General features: G+C 37.2%; 1 protein-coding gene across 28 annotated transcripts in view; it reads left to right on the forward strand.

Annotated features, from left to right (window-relative positions):
* TEX9 (testis expressed 9) overlaps positions 1-15,876 on the forward strand; it is a 145,549-nt gene that overhangs the window by 76,881 nt on the left and 52,792 nt on the right. The gene's annotated exons all lie outside the window — the stretch shown is intronic.

A 15,876-nucleotide genomic window follows, 5' to 3' on the forward strand; every position in this document is an offset into this window, starting at 1 on the left:
GCCTCAGTTTCTCAAGTAGCTGTGACTGCAGGTGTGTGCCACCATACCAAGCTCATTTTAGTATTTTTAGTAGAGACAGGGCTTAGCCATGGTGACCTGGCTGGTCTTGAACTCCTGGTCTCAAGTGATCCACCTACCTTGGCCTCCCAAAGTGCTGGGATTACAGGCATGAGCCATGGAATGTGGCCACACGTGTGTTAACTTCTAACCCTTCCCTGCCCAGACACAGACTCTTCTGACCCACGCACTCCACATCCTGCCCCAGGCTGATCGGATTGTGGTGCTGGCAGATGGGGCCATTGTAGAGATGGGTTCCAACTAGGAGCTTCTTCACAAGGAGGGGGCCCTCATAAGTCTTCTGGATCAAGCCAGACAGCTAGGAGATAGAGGAGGAGATACTAGGTGGGCTCTGCCTATTCTCTGTGCCTGACTCTTGCCAACCTTGGGGGGAAAGACTCAAAGGGTCCTACTGGCAAGAGTGGATTGCTCTGGTCACACCCTCCCTGGAAGCTTATGCTCAGAAGCAGACAGCTCTCCAATAGATCACTCTCTCCTAGAAGAGCCAATAACATCTATGAGCCAGGGGCTGTGCTAAGTGCTTCTGTAAAGAATACACTATTTTCATTTGATTCTCACTATACCCTCAGAGGCATGTGAAATTACTGCTATCATTTTACGGATGAGCAAAGAGAGTTAAATCAGTTGCCCGAGGTCACCAGATTAGAACCTGAGTGTATGCTTACAGAGTCTATGCTTACAGTTGCTATGGAGACAGCATAAGAAGGTTTTGGTGGCTAGAAAGCTACAGCATGCCAGCTAGAGTTTCTAATAATCTGAAGAACACAAAGTGCACTGGATACATGACCAGGTTCTGGAAGTAAAGTTGTCAAGCCAAGCTCACCCACAATGACTTAAAAGTAGCAACTCAGCACATCACATATATTAGCTCACTGAATCAACTTAATGCCCCCGTGAGGCTGGTACTTGAATCATTTCCATTTCACAGATGAGGAAACTGAGGCCCAAAAGTTAAGAAACTAGTACCAGGTTTCATGGCTTATAAGTGGCAGCACTGGGGTTTACATCCAAGCAGCTTGATTCCAGAGAATGTGTTTTTTAATCACTAGACTTTTTACTACCCCTGCACGACAAAGCAAAGACTCACACCCAGGTCTCCCTCAATCTCAGACGTTGTCTCTTCTGAGAACATCTGCTTAGCATTGGCTCACCCTGGCTAGAAACACTAAGTGTTGATTCACAATGTCCCAGTCCTGAAGCTTGAAGCTAGAACTTGCCTGCTTGTATTGGTCAGTTTTTGCTGCAATGATGCTGTGTAACAAATAGCCCCGCAACTCTCAGCAGCTTACACTAGCAGTTATTTCTTGATTACAGGCCCATGGTTAAATTTCTATAGCTCTGCCTTCAGTTATTGGCCATATTTGGGAGATACTGATAGGCAGGTGTCCTTCCCGGGAGAGATGGTACCTGAAGGTTGGTGGGAGTTAGCCAGAAAAGAGCATTCCAGACACAGGAACTGCTTGAGCAAGGCTGTCAGGAGAAACAGAGATAATGTTATACAGTGTTCACTGCTGTTTTTCCAACCTCAAGTTCACAGCAGGTGCTCAATGATGTTCACTGATTGAAAAAAATGAATGAGTGGGTGAATAGCCTGAATGATGTTCCTGGAAGAACGCAGAGTGGGGTGTTGAGGTTGCTGGAGAGGTGGCAGGAGGCAGGACAGGTTAATGGATGGTCAGAGCAGTTAAGGCCACATGGTCAGTGGGTGTCAAAGTGAGTATCTGGACCATGTTGTGTGACAGGACTCTCTTGACCTTTCATCGGATCGTGAAAGCAATCTGATAAAAAGAGATGACAAGGTAAAAATTTAAAGTGATATGCAGAAAGAAATCAGCAAGAGGCAATTTAGTTGGGAAGGCCTAAGCCTTAGATTTTTGGATATGGACTGATTCAAAAGAAATATGCAACTACCCTTTGACCCCAAATTCCTCAAACATATTGTTGAGAGTAATTAATTTTCACTCATTTCCCTTTAATATGGCTCCTAGTCCTTGTACTTTACTATAAATGTCTTTCCTGAGATTATCAGTGACTTCTTTCTTGCCAAATTTGAGACTTTTTTGTCAGTCTGCCTATTGCCCAATCATTCCATTATATTATAGAAGGGTTATCTTATATTTCTCTCATTTTACTTTTAGTGTTATAAATATTCCAAAGGTAATACGTGTTATTTGCAGTGAAATAGAACATACAGATTTGATGATTTGTGATAATCCAGGCTAAGGTGTTAGTAGAATTTTTCCTGGCTTTTAAGTACATTTTTATATGTTGTATATGTATTCCAAATAAAGTCAATTGAGGACAGAGATATGAATTATTATTACATTAATACTCAGATGTCAGTGGCTTTTGCTCTACCTGCTTCCAGATGACATTAGCCACTTCTGCAATGTTTCTCAAGTATTTCTGGGGATCCCTGGAGGTGTATCTTCTTTACTTATAAACAAGTCTTATCTTAAAGGTACTGTTACTGCTCTGTCAAATATCTACCTTCACCAGACATCATAGACACTGCTCAACACCAGCACCAGCTCTCTAGAGCCCCTTAATTGTAAAGGGAAGGTTGAACTCTCAAAGTAAAAAGGTGGGGAAAAGATATACCAGCAAAATTAAAAGAATGTCATGGTAGTTATATTTATATCAGGTAACACTGACAACCAAAAAGCATTACTGAAGATAAAGAGATTATTACATAATAATTAAAAAGTTTATTTCACCAGTATTTAAACCTTGTTTCCTCCTAACACATTTTCATTCTAAGACGTACATATTTTTCACATTTTAATATATCTGAAGTCAGAAAGCATCTTATGGTCAGGTAAGCAGCAAAAGTAATATGATCATCATTGCTTGAACATTTACATCAAAACTTGTAGAATGGGTGTTAGAGGCATGGAAGAAAATTCTGGAGACAATAGTGGTGCACTCTTAATAAAGGCTGAACAACAGTTGATGATACAGGAAACAGTACTGTATGAAGAAGGGTGAACATGGATGACTCAGTCAAAAACTGACTCAGGTAAGTCAAACTGAATTCAAGGAAGGTTGAGGAATAATTGAGCTAATTCACTTTTCCCTAGTTTGGTTGAGGAATAACTTACATGCAATAAAATTTACCTATTTTAAGTGTAACATTTAGTAAGCTTTGGAATTTACACACAGTCATGTATCCATGACAATGATTAAGATATAGATCATTGCCAGAAGTTCCTCATGGCCCTCTGCAGTAAGTGCCTTCCTCCAATTCCCAGTTCCAGGCAACCATCTATCTAGTTTCAGTCACTATGGTTTTACCTTTTCCAGAATTTAGTATTAGTGAAATAATACAGTATATAGTCTTCTGTGTTTGTCACACTCTTCCATTTGTTTGGGTAATTAGCTAGATTGCTGTGTATATTGTAAGTATATGTCTATGAGAGAGTGTCAAATTACTTTCTATATGGTGTGATATATGCATCAAGATTAGCTTTTGAAAAATATGGATTTACAATTATCCCAGCAGTATTTGTAAAAAAAACTATTCTTTCTCCATTTCATTATATTAAAATTTTGGGGTCTACATCTGGACTGTCTCTGATTAATCTGTCTGCATTTTTTTAATCAGCAGTACACCATCTTAATTACTGTAGTTTTGAAATTGGGTATTGTGAATTCTTCAACATTGCTATTATTATTCTTTCTCAAAATTCTTTTGGCTAGTCTTAATCTGTTGTCTTTCCATATAATTTTGGAATCAGCTGATAAATTTCTACAAAACTTTTGCTCAGATATTGATTGGAGAGAACCGACATCTTAACAATATTGAGTTCACCAATCCATGAACACAGTATATCTTTCTGTTTATTTAGGTATCTGTGATATTTTCTGATTATGTTTTGCAATTTTCAGCATACAGATTTTGTACATGTTTTGATAGATTTATACTTAAGCCTTTCATATTTTGGTGCTATTGTAAATAGTGCTTTATGTTAAAATTTGATTTCCAGTTGCTCATGAATTATGAACATACTAATTATAAATAATTGGAAATCAAATTGTATCATATATAAAGCTACAATTAATTTTGTAGGACAGAATTTTATAGTATAGTATATAGAACTATAATTAATTTTTGTGTATTGACCTTGCATCCTAAAACTTTGCTAAACTCACCTAGTTTCATTAATTTTTTGAAGAGTCTTTGGTATTTTCCAAATACAAATCATGTCATCTATGAAGAGAAAGTTTTATTTCTTCATGTCCAAGACCATTTATTGAATGATTGACCTCATTATACAAGGTGGAACCTTCAGTTCTTCAGTATAATTATACATTCTGGTGACAGTAGAAATACCTGTCTTGTTTCTGACATTAAGAGGAAAGCATTTGATTTTTTTATCATTAAATATGATGTTCGATGTAGGGTTTTTTGAGATGCCCTTTATTAGGTTGAAGAAGTTCTCTTCTGTTCTAAGGTGGATGAGAATCCAATGTTTTAGTCTTCCTTTTTGATAAACTCTACAAACTAGATATTATTAGTAGTAGGATTAGGAAAGAAATTTTTTTTTAATTGCATTTTAGGTTTTGGGGTACATGTGAAGAACATGATGCAAAATTGTTGCATAGGTACACACATGGCAGTGTGATTTGCTGCCTTCCACCGCATCACCTCTATCTGGCATTTCTCCCCATGCTATCCCTCCCCAACTCCCCACTCACTGCTTTCCTTTTCCTATTTGCCCTGACAGACCCCAGTTTGTGATGCTCCCCTCCCTGTGTCCATGTGTTCTCATTGTTCAACACCCACCTATGAGTGAGAACATGTGGTGTTTCATTTTTTGTCTTTGTGTCAGTTTGCTGAGAATGATGTTTTCCAGATTCATCCATGTCCCTGCAAAAACATGAACTCATCATTCTTTTTGGCTGCATAGTTTTCCATGGTGTATATTTGCCACGTTTTCTTTGTCCAGTCTATCATCGATGGGCATTTGGGTTGGGTCCAGGTCTTTGCTAGTATTAACAGTGCTGCAGTGAACATTCTTATGTGTATGACCTTATAGTAGAATGGTTTATAATCCTTTGGATATATGCCTGGTAATGGGATTGCTGGATCAAATGGAATTTCTATTTCTAGGTCCTTGAGGAATTGCCACATGGTCTTCCACAATGGTTGAACTAATTGACACTCCCACCAATAGTGTAAAAGTGTTCCTATTTCTCCACATCCTCTCCAGCATCTGTTGTCTCCAGATTTTTTAATGTTCACCATTCTAACTGTTGTCAGATGATATTTCAATGTAGTTTTGATTTGCATTTCTCTAATGACCAGTGATGATGAGCATTTTTTCATATGTTTGTTGGCCTCATATATGTCTTGTTTCATAACGTGTCTCTTCATATCCTTTGCCCCCTTTTGAATGGGCTCATTTCTTTTTTTCTTGTAAATCTGTTTTAGTTCTTTGTAGATTCCGGATATCAGCCCTTTGTCAGATGGATAGATTACAAAATGTTTTTACCATTCTGTTGGTTGCCTGTTCACTCTAATGACTGTTTTTTTTTTTTTTTTTTTTGGCTGTGCAGAAGCTGTTGAGTTTGATTAGGTCTCATTTGTCTATTTTGGCTTTTGTTGTCAATGCTTTTGGTGTTTTGGTCATGAAATCCTTGCCTATGCCTACCTCCTGAATGGTTTTGCCTAGATTTTTTTCTAGGGTTTTTATCATGTTTGCTCTTATGTTTAAGTCTTTAATCCATCTGGAATTAATTTTAGTGTAAGGTGTCAGGAAGGGGTCCAGTTTCTGCTTTCTACACATGGCTAGCCAGTTTTCCTAGCACCATTTATTAAACAGAATCCTTTCCCATTGCTTGTTTTTTCCAGGTTTGTCAAAGATCAGATGGTTGTAGATGTGTGGTGTTGCCTCTGAGGCCTCTGTTCTGTTCCATTGGTCTATATCTCCATTTTGGCCCCAGTACTGTGCTGTTTTGATTACTTGTAGTATATTTTGTAGTTCGGTAGTGTAATGTCTCCAGCTTTGTTCTTTTTGCTTAGAATTGATTTGGCTATGTGTACTCTCTTTTGGTTCCATATGAAGTTTAAGGTGGTTTTCTCCAGTTCTGTGAAGAAAGTCATTGGTGGTTTGATGGGGATAGCATTGAATCTGTAAATTACTTTGGGTAGTGTGGCCATTTTCATGATACTGATTTTTCCTAACCATGAGCATGGAATATTTCTCCATCTATGTGTGCCCTCTCTTATTTTGTTGAGCAGTGGTTTGTAGTTCTCCTTGAAGAGGTCCTTTACGTTCTTCATTAGTTGTATTCCTAGGTATTTTATTCTCTTTGCAGCAATTTGAATGGCAGTTCGTTCTTGATTTGGCTCTCATTAAGTCTGTTGTTGGTGTATAGGAATGCTTGTGATTTTTGCACTTTGATTTTGTATCCTGAGACTTTGCTGAAGTTGCTTATCGGTTTCAGGAGATTTGGGGCTGAGACGAGGGAGTATTCTAATTATACAATCATGTCATTTGCAAATAGAGACTATTTGACTTCCTCCTTTCCTATTTGAATATCCTTTATTTCTTTTCCTTGCCTGATTGCTCTGGCTAGAACTTTCAATACTATATTGAATAGAGGGCATCCTTGTCTAGTGCCACATTTCAAAGGGAATGCTTCCTGTTTTTACCCATTCAGTATGATTATTGGCTGTAGGTTTGTTGTAAATAGCTTTTATTATTTTGAGATACGTTCCATCAATACCTAGTTTATTGAGAGTTTTTAGTATAAAGGCTGTTGAATTTTGTCAAAGGCCTTCTCTGCATCAGTTGAGATAATCATGTGGCTTTTGTCTTTGGTTCTGTTTATTTGATGAATTTATAGACTTGTATATGTTAAACCAGTCTTGCATTTCTGGAATGAAGCCTACTTGATCATGGTGAATAAGCTTTTTGATATGCTGTTGCAATCGGTTTGCCAGTATTTTATTGAAGGTTTTTGCATCTATGTTCATCATGGATATTGGCCTGAAGTTTTCTTTTCTTGTTGAGTCTATGCTGGATTTTGGTATCAGGATGATGTTGGTCTCATAAAATGATTTGGGAAGGATTCCTTCTTTTTGGATTGTTTGGAATAGTTTCAGAAGAAATGGTACCAGCTCCTCTTTGTATGTCTGGTAGAATTTAGCTGTGAACCCATAGAAAAAGTATTTATTTAGACCTACATACATGTTTATCATCTTGTTTGTTCACCATTCTTCTGGTGTTTCAAAATAATTCACTAGTATTTTTTTTCTTCCTGAAGCATGTCCTTTAGAAGTGCCTTTGGTAGGCCTATGTGTGTGCCAAATTTCTTAAGTTTTATTTATCTAAAGATATATTTATTTCATCCTTATCTTGCAATACAGTATTGGTGACTGAGTGCACAGTTCTAAACTGAAATTATTTTATTTGATCACTTTTAAGATACAATAAAATCCCCACACAATAAGATTACTGAGGATGAATATTTTTAACTTGGTAAAAAGAAGAGTGGCTTATTGTAATAATCAAAGACATGAGTTACCTGTCTTTAATTATTGAGTAGCTGATTGAGTAGAAGTTCCAGTGGTCTGGCTCTATAATTAAAATATTTGCTCATCTTGGTTGTGATTTGGCATCAGAAGGTTGTGGTGGTGACTTTCTGCTCCAAAATAATTGTCAAAGAGTGCCAGTTCTGGATCCTGTCTCACTGGCTAGGACTTCCAGAACAGTGGCAGCAATTGTAGTGATCTCATATTTAGCTGGGGCCCATTTAGTAGGTCTAACCAAAAGAGATTGGGCAAGAATCCTACTGGAAATAAAAGAGTCATCCTCTGGCTACCTGTTTCCTGAGATAGACTGCTGACTTTTTCTTTCAAACCTTACTATGTCCCCTACCTTATCCATTCAGAAGATAGAAGTTTATCCCACCTGGTTTGAGAATAGAACTAGACAGAAGGCTGCCAATCATTACTGAGTAATTGGTCATTAATAACCAAGCATGCTGGATCTAAATTTTCATTATAATGGGGTTTATTATCATCAAATTTTGCGAATTATTTACTGTCTTATTGGCTTTGATTGTAGCTATTAAAACACCTACTTTAATGGCTTCTTTGTAGGTCATCTGTTTTTTTTCCCTCTTGCCTGCTTTAATGATTTCTCTTTTCTTTGGTGTTTTGCCATATATGACAGCTCTAGAAATATATTTAAAAACTTATCCTCTTTGTGATGCACTGTCCTTCTTGGACTTACACATTTGTATCTTTCCTAAATCCTGGAAAATTCTAAGGAATTTACTTTTTAAATATTGCTTCTCAATTTTTCAAATCTATCCTTCTTGAAATCTGATTTTTGATATGTCAGATCTTTTCAGTCTAACATCTGTACTGTTTAACCATTCTCTCTTCATTCTGAATAATTTTCTCAGATATGTTAGTTTACTATTTATCTGTTTCTAGTCTGCCATTTGACCTATTCATTGAATATTTTCATTTCAACAAATGTGTTTAATATCTAAAAGCTTCATTTGATTATCACATTTGCTTGGTCATTCCTCATGGTCTCTTGTTGATGGCTCATTGTTGTGATTCTGTCCCTTGTGTCTATTTCTTTCTAAATAGGTTTTCTGTATTTCGCAGCTGATAAAATTTTAATATCTGAATTTCTTGGAGGTCTAAATATTAGTTATATCTTCTAATTTTACACTCATGATGAGTCGCTTCCTTTATGTCTGGTGATTTTTGATGGTGAACTCACATTTTCTTAATCTTAACCTGGGAATCTAGTGGGTTCAACTAGGAAATTGTTCTTGAAGAAGATCTGTTTGAATCTGGTAGGACTGTTGGGGTGCTATCAGTTCACTTTAAGCCTGTTTCAGTTTTTAGCTTAGCATAGAGGTCTCAAATTTAGCTCTTCCATATTGCTTGTTTTCTGAATGCAGTTCCCTGGGCATTTTCTCATCTTAACCTTTTTATTTTTTGAATTTTTTTTGAGACAGAGTCTCACTCTGTCGCCCAAGCTGGAATGCAGTGGCACAATCTCGTCTCACTGCTACCTCCAACTTCTGGGTTCAAGTGATTCTCCTGCCTGAGCCTCCCAAGTAGCTGGGACTACAGGCACCCACCACCACGCCTGGCTAATTTTTGTATTTTTAGTAGAGATGGGGTTTTACTATATTGGCTAGGCTGTTCTTGAACTCCTGACCTTGTGAACTGCCTGCCTCAGCCTCCCAAAGTTCTGGGATTAGAGGTGCAGGCCACCATGCCTGGCTTTTTTATTCTTAATTGCTTACTATCACAAGGTTTCATTTATTTGTGGGGCAGAGATCTGGAGGCTGAGATGTCAGCAGGACACATGAAAATTTCTCATACTTCCTTCAAGTTTAGTAATGCATAGATAAGTTTTTGTTTTGTTTGTTTTGTTTTTCAGAATCTGGTTGTTGTACAGCAGAAGGGTGTTGCAGAGCATCTAGCTCAGAATTTTGTTGAAGGAGGAAAATTCCTTTTAACTTTTTAAAAAATTTTAATTTTTTAGAAGTTTTACATTTGCACAAAAACGGAGAATATTGTAGAGAGAGTTCCCATATAACCTGCATATAGTTTTCCCTATTATTAAGATCTTACATTAATATGGTTAAATTGTTACAATTAGTAGGCCATTACTAGTGCATTATTATTAACTGAAGTCCATAGTTTATTCAGATTTTCTTGTTTTTTACCTAATGCCTTTTCCTATTCTAGGGTTTGGTCCAGTATATCACTGATGTGGTTAGGCTTTGTGTTCTGACCCAAACCTCATCTTGAATTGTAATTCCCATAATCCCTACGTGTTGAGGGAGAGACCTGGTGAGAGGCAACTGGATTATGGGAGTGGTGTCCTCCATGCTGTTCTCATGATAGTGAGTGAGCTCTCATGAGATCTGATAGTTCTATAAGTGTCTGACATTTCCTCTTTCACATGCTCGCTCGCTCTCCTGCTGCCATGTAGGACATGCCTGCTTCCCCTTCTGCAACAATTGCAAGTTTCCTGGGAACTCCCCAGCCATGCAGAACTTTGTGTCAATTAAACCTCTTAACCTTATAAATTACCCAGTATTGGGTATTTCTTTATAGCAGTGTGAGAACAGACTGTTATCACTTTACAAAGTTGTCATGTCTCTTTAAGTCCCTCTTGGCTATGACAGTTTCACAGCCTTGTTTTTGATTGCCTTGCCAATTTTGAGGAGGGCTGATTGGATATTTTGTAGGATATCCCTCTATTGAATATTTTTATTGTAAAATATACATAAAATTGACCATGTCAACCATGTTTTAATACACAATTTGGTAGCCTTAAGTGTAATATATTCACAAGGTTGTGCAATGATTTTATTATCATTATGCATTTTCAGAACTTCTTCATCATCTCAAACAGAAACTCTGTACTCATGAATAAATAACTCCCATTTCCCTCTCTCCCTAATCCCTGGTAAACCCTGTTTTCTGTCTCTATAAATTAACCATTTGTAGGCACGTTATGCAAGTGGAATTATACAATATTTGTCCTTTTGTGTCTAGCTTATTTCACTTAGCATATGTTTTCAAGGTTCATTCATATAGTAGCATGTCTCAGAATTTCATTCCTGGTTTTGTTGTTGTTGTTAAGGCTGAATACTATTGTATTGTCCTCTCTATATATACACAAATTTTGTGTTTTATCATTTTATTAGTTACAGGAGAGTTTTATTTCTCCTTTTGGTTTTTCTGTTTTTAAATTTTCTTTATAGATAGTCGTGTCATCTATACACAAAGATTGTTTATTTCTTCCTTACTTATCTGTATGCTGTTTCCTTTTGTTGTCTTATTTCACTAGCTAGAATTTCAGACGTAATGTTAAATAATAATAATGATGATAAAGGACATGTTTGTGTTGTTCCAAATCTTAGGGAGAAAACATCCAGTTTATCACCATTAAGCTGTAGAATTTTTTGTGGATGTTCTTTATCAAGGTGAGGATACTTGCCACTAGTCCTAGTTTTCTGAGCATTGGTACCTTCAAGGGTGTTGGGTTTTATCAAATGCCTTTGCTGCATGAATTTATATGGATCCTATAATTTTTATTCTTTAACCTCTTAATGCTCTGTGTTCATTGATGGATTTTAGAATGTTGAACCATCCTTGTATACTGAGAATAAATCCCACTTCCTTGTCTTGCATAATTCTCTTTAGACATTGTTGAATTATATTGGCTAAAATTTTGTTAAGGATTTAAAAATCTGTATTCATAAGGAATTCCAGTCTGTAGTTTTCCTACAGTGTCTTTAGCTGCTTTTAATATTAGGGTAATGCTAGATTCATAGAATGAATTGGGAAGTGTTCCTTCTGCTTCTGTTTTCCAGAAAAAATGATTATGTAGAATTGGTCTTTTTTCCTTAAATGTATGTTAAAACTTACCAGAGAAACCACCTGGGACTGGTGTTTTCTTTCTTGGATGGTTATTGACTCAACGTCCTTGCCCACTCAGATTATCTATTTCTCTTTGCATGAGTTTTGGTAGTTTGTATCTTTTAAGTAATTGCTCCATTTCATCTACTTCATTAAATTTTTGGGCATAGAGTTCATAGTATTCCTTGATTATTCTTTTAATTTTCATGGGACAATTAATGATTACTTACATCCCATTTCTAATATTGGGACTATATTGCTTATATTTTTAAATTTTTTGTATATTATAATGTTTTGACATCTTTTAAAAAATCCTTTCTGACCGGGCGCGGTGGCTCACGCCTGTAATCCCAGTACTTTGGGAGGCCGAGGCGGGTGGATCACGAGGTCAAGAGATCGATACCATCCTGGTCAACATGGTGAGACCCCATCTCTACTAAAAATACAACAAAAATTAGCTGGGCCTGGTGGCGTGTGCCTGTAATCCCAGCTACTCAGGAGGCTGAGGCAGGAGAATTGCCTGAACCCAGGAGGTGGAGGTTGCGGTGAGCCAAGATTACGCCATTGCACTCCAGCCTGGATAACAAGAGCTAAACTCCGTCTCAAAGGAAAAAAAAATCCTTTCTGACTTGGGAGAAACTACGCCCTCCTGAGGCAAGCCAATTCATAGCTAAGCAAAGGACTTATCCAGGGAGCACGGCTTTGGTATATTAAAAAGTAAATTATCAAGCCATACCTCCTCTGTCTGGCCCATATACAACAGGCCTTCCTCTGTCTTAACCATTGCAGAGCTACCTACCAGATAACGGGACAACCTGTATACTCCAAGGCCCTCTGAAATTATCCATACTAGCCAATCCTAATCTGCTTACACTACCCTACCTTGCTTTTTCTGTGGAAACTCCAATAGAGGCTCCAGTCGAGGCTTTTCTCTGGCTCCTGCTTTCTGCCTCCTGAATAACTACCCCAAGGCTTCCCCGTGTAATCCTGTATGGCATGGTGTGGCTCCCATTTCTAGGACCTGTGAGTATAATAAATGTTGTTTTCCTCTCATGGACACATCTGACTGATCATCACAGAAAATAACACAGAACAGGTGATTTGGATCTTCTCTTTTTCTTGGTTAGCACAGCTATAAATTTATTGATTTTAACTAGATTCTGGTTTCTGTAATTTTCTCTATTGTTTCCCAGTTTCAGTTGCATTGATTTATGATCTCATGTTTATTGTTACTTTTGCTTTCTTTAAAGCTTAATATTTTTCCTTTAGCTGAAGGTAGACATTCAGATCGAGTTTAGATTTTTCTTCTTTTCTAATATATGCATTGAATGCTAAGCACTCCAAGCACTGCTTTCAGAGCATTCCATGAGTTTTGATAAGTTATATTTCAATTTTTATTTAGTTCAAAATGTTTCTTAATTCTTCTAGATATTTACCTGATCCATGTATTATTTAGAAGTGTGGGTTTAATTTGCAAATATTTTGTGGTTTTCCAGCTGTTTTGTTACTGATTTTTAGTTTCATTTTACTGTGGTCTGGGACCACAGTTTGCATAATTTCTGTTACAGTTTGAAGTGTGCCACCTCCGCCTCCCTATCATATATTGAAGTCTGAACCCCTAGTACCTGTGAATATGATCTTTACAGATATAATCAAGTTACGATGGGGTCATTAGGGTTGCCAAAATCCAATATTACTGGAGTCTTTATGAAAAGCAGGAATGCCATGCAAACACAAAAACACACAGAGAAAATGCTACATGATTATAGAGGCAGAGAGAGGTTGTGGTCATGCAGCTGCAAGCCAAGGAATGCCAAGGAGGGACAGCTTCTGATGGTGGCATCAGAAACTAGAAAGAGGCAAAGAAAGATTCTCCCCTGCATGTTTCAAACAAAACATAGTTCTTCTGATACTCTGGTTTTGGACTTCTAGCTTCCAGATCCCTGAGAAAATACATTTCTGTTGTTTTAATCCACTCACTTGGTGGTACTTTGTTACAGCTACCCTAAACTATATAATTTCTATTCTTTCAAATTTATTAATGTGTGTTATGGCCCAGAATGTGTTCTAGCTTGGTGAACATTCCATGAGACCTTGAGAAAATATGTACTCTGCTGTTATTGAAATGAGTGGCTATAAATGTCAATTACATCAAGTTGATTGATGGTGCTGTCTGGAGCAACTCTTGCTGATTTTCTGCCCGCTTATTCTATGAATTACTGAAGGAGTAGTGTTGAAGTCTCCAAATATTATAATGGATTTGTGTATTTCTCTTCGCAAAACCAATCAGTTTGGCCTTATGCATTTTGACACTGTTGTTAGGAGCATATACACCAGGACTGTTCTGTCCCCTTGGAGAAATGACACTATCATTAATGCTGCTCTTTGTCCCTGATAATTTGCTTGTTCTGATGTCATCTTTGAAATTAAAATAGCTACTCTGGCTTCCTTTTGATTAGTGCTAGCATAGTCTTCCTTTCTTTATCCACTGATGTTATAAATAATTTGTTATTTTTAAGATGTTTTAACAACTTGAGTGATTTATTTCACGTATCTATATTTGCCCATATAAAGTGTACTATTCATTGGCTTTCAGTGTATTCACAGAGTTGTACACCATCAACACAATCAATTTAAAATTTTTTTCACTAGCATCCCACAAACCCTGCAACTCCTTAGCCAATCCCCCATTATTTGCGAAGCCTTAGCAACTACTAATCTATTTCTGTCTCTCTAGATTTGCCTTTTCTGGACATTTCCTATAATATGCGGTTATATTGAAATAGAATCCTATAGTACGTGATCTTTTGTGAATGACATTAGATAATAGTTGGTCTTTTGTGACTGGCTTCTTTCACTTAGAATAATAGATTCAAGGTTCAACCATATTGCTGTATATATATAAGCTTCATTCTTTTTTGTTTCTGAATAATATTCCATTGTATGAATATGCCAGTTTTTATTCAACCACTAATCAGTTTATGACCGTTATGGGTTTGTTTTGTACTTTGGCTATTATGAATAATCTTGCTATAAACATTTGTATATACACTTTTCATGTGCATTATGTTTTCATTTTGCTTGGGTGTATACTTAGTAGTGGTTGCTGGATTATGTGGTAACTCTGTGTATAAACTATTGAAGAATGGCTAGACCATTTTTCACAGTGGCTGTGCAACTTTCACATTCCTACTAACAGTTTATGAGGGTTCAAGTTTCTCTACATTCTTCTATTGGCCTTGTTTGTTTGTTTGTTTGTTTGAGATGGGAGTCTCCCTCTGTTGCCCAGGCTGGAATGCAGTGGTGTGATCTCTGCTCACTGCAACCTCTGCCTTCTGGGTTCAAGTGACTCTCCTGTCTCAGGCTTCTGAGTAGCTGGGATTACAGGCATGTGCCACCATGCCCAGCTAATTTTTTGTGTTTATAGTACAGACTGGGTTTCACCATGTGGGCCAGGCTGGTCTAAAACTCCTGACCTTGGGTGATCCATCTACCTTGGCCTCCCAAAGTGCTGGGATTACAGGTGTGCCACTGCACCTGGCTATCTATCCTTTTGGATGGCCGTTTTAGTGGGTGTCAAGTGGCATTTAATTTTGATTTTAATTTTCATTTCCTTGAAGACTAACAATATTGAGCATCTTTTCATGTTCTTTTTCGCTATTTGTATGTGTTCTTTGGAGAAATCCCTATTCAAGATCCTTTGCCCATTTTTAACATAGGTTGTCTATTTTATTTATTTATTTTGTTGAGACAAGGTCTCACTCTGTCACCCAGGCTTGCATGCAATGGTGTGACCATGGCTTTTGCAGCATTGATCTCCCAGGCTCAAGCGATCCTCCCATTTCAGTGTCCTGAGTAGTTGGGACTATAGGCATGCACCACTGGACCCAGCTGATTTTATTTATGTATTTCCTTTTTTTTTTTTTTTTTTTTTTTTGGTAGAAATGGGGTCTTGCTCTGTTACCTTGGCTGGTCTGGAACTTCTGGGCTCAAGTGATCCTCCTGCCTTAGCCTCCAAAGTGCTGAGATTACAGGCATCAACCACTGAACCCACCTGTTTTTGAATTTTAATAGTTCTTTATATAGTTTAGACACAAGTTATTTATCAGATATATAATTTGCAAGAATTTCCCCTCTTCCTGTAGTTTGTCTTCTTACTTTTTTATGGTGTTTTTTGAAACAAAAGGTTTTTAGTTTTGATAATGTCTAGTTTATTTTGCTTTTCTTTTTTTTCTTTTTTTCTTTTTTGTAATGCTTTTGGTTGTCATAGCTAAGAAGCCATCAAAGATTCTTAGAATTGTAATTCAAGGTCATAAAATTTGAACCAACAGTGTCTTTGAAGAGCTTTAGAGTTTTAGCTCCTATGTTTAGGTCTTTGATCCATT

Source organism: Callithrix jacchus, chromosome 8, assembly GCF_049354715.1.
Source record: "Callithrix jacchus isolate 240 chromosome 8, calJac240_pri, whole genome shotgun sequence".
Lineage (NCBI taxonomy): Eukaryota > Metazoa > Chordata > Mammalia > Primates > Cebidae > Callithrix > Callithrix jacchus.